Below are 1,896 nucleotides of genomic sequence, written 5' to 3'. Positions count from 1 at the left end.
TTTTATTAGCCTTTTATTTTTATTTTATTTTATTTATTTATTTATTATTTTTTGCAGTACTGGGGATTGAACTCAGGACCTTGCACTTGCTAGGTGTTTTATTTTCTTATTGCCTCTTGTTGGGAAGTTTTGAGCCAAAACCAAAAGGGTTTAGTGAGAAACTGTGAGCATAGATGGTAGAGAAGATTCAACTGTATTCTTATTGAGAAGAAATCACTTCATTTTGCTTGGGCTTTGTCTCCATAGAGTTCAATGTATATAATCAGAAATGTGGCCAAAAAATTAATAAAATTTCTGTTAAAATGTGGATTAGGATATCATTCTCTAATTCTCATACTCTTAAAAATAATTTTTTGGTATTTATGATTTATGATAGCTTTATTTTTGGACAGAAATACCAATGTTTGCAAGGAATGAGCCACATGCGTGGTTGTCCTGATTTAAGATAATCTTAAGTCACTAATGTGTCTGCTAACTTCCTAAGGAACATTTGCTCTTCCCAAATCATTGGTTGCTTAGTTATTCCCCTGAGTTTTTGGTCTCCCACTGGCTCAGTTCACAGCACCTAGATTCTTCTCATGACCGGGCACACCTCTATATGTGGACAAATGTGTCTGTCCTTGTGGGGGACCAACCCTCAGAAATATGACTCTCTATGGTTATTGGTGACAAACCTATGACACACGTGCCACAGTGGGCTGTGTATATCATTGAAAGCTCTAAAAGATTTGCGATCACTGGTCTAGACAATCAGAAGATGATGTCTAAATTTAGGGTCCAAGTTGTTGGATTCAGAGAAATTCGATACCAAACAATCACATAATGCCTGCCCCAGGGGAAGTTAAAGTCAGGTTTGGTGGGACTCTGCTGTTCTGTTTTGATTTGGATTTTCCAGTGATGGCACTGACCAGTCAAAGGCTGGCTGGAAAGCAGCATGCAGGTTGTTCTGGGGCCTGGATGGTGCCTTATCAGGAGCAGGCAGAAAAAGAAGGGTGAGGCCAGGAGCAAGCACTCCACACAGGACCGAGCTGACGCAGTGGAGAGAACGAGTGGGGGACATCGTCAGTGACAATCTCGCTACCTCATAGCTTTGTGAAGATAAAAAAAGGAGAAACAGGCAGAATATTTGTCTTTCTTTTTTATCCTATAAATGCCTTTATTTGAAGCATGATGCTGCTACCAGATTAGATCATTTTTCAGAGTTAGAGGAACATAATGATCTTGAAAACTATAGCAAACAGTTTGACAAAGCAAGAGTGTGTTGGGTCCTACATGTACTTCCGCTTTGTAGTGATTACATCATAAAAGGAATCTGTGATTAACCACAATACATTGCTCAATCACCTCAACAGACTCCATGGCTTTTATGCTTCAGTAGTGTGACACAGATTCAGATGAACGCACTCGACCTTTCTGTGGTATATCCAGTAATAACCCTTGTGAAGTTCCCCTCAGAATGGCAGACGCTACGTAACACAAGACAGCATCAAGTTCAGTGCCACGCATCCACTGAACACCATGAGCTAGATAGTTGGGGTTGCTGTCATTGGATATGTGTTCCAGGACGCAAGAGTCTGCAAAAGGTGGGTATGGGACATGTGACTCAAGCCTAACAGGCCTCGGGTCTCTTATTAGGCACAAAAGAGGATTTTAAATTTATAATAATGCCATAGTTCACATTTTGAAAATACTAGCTTATTTTAATACATATAATTACGATTTTTTAAATAAAAACCCTACTTTTTGCAGAGATGCTGGAGGGGTTTTTTTGTTGTTGTTGTTTTCTAAATGTCACTTATTCTACAGGAATAAATCCAGTGGCCTTTTTGACACTGTCTATATGCAGAGCTATGAAGAAAGAAGAGACACTCCAGTCTTCAGAGCAGGCATTTTTAT

The sequence above is a fragment of the Octodon degus genome, unplaced genomic scaffold, assembly GCF_000260255.1.
Source record: "Octodon degus isolate 3935 unplaced genomic scaffold, OctDeg1.0 scaffold00007, whole genome shotgun sequence".
In the NCBI taxonomy this organism is placed as follows: Eukaryota; Metazoa; Chordata; class Mammalia; order Rodentia; family Octodontidae; genus Octodon; species Octodon degus.
Note: the sequence above shows the minus strand (reverse complement) of the source record.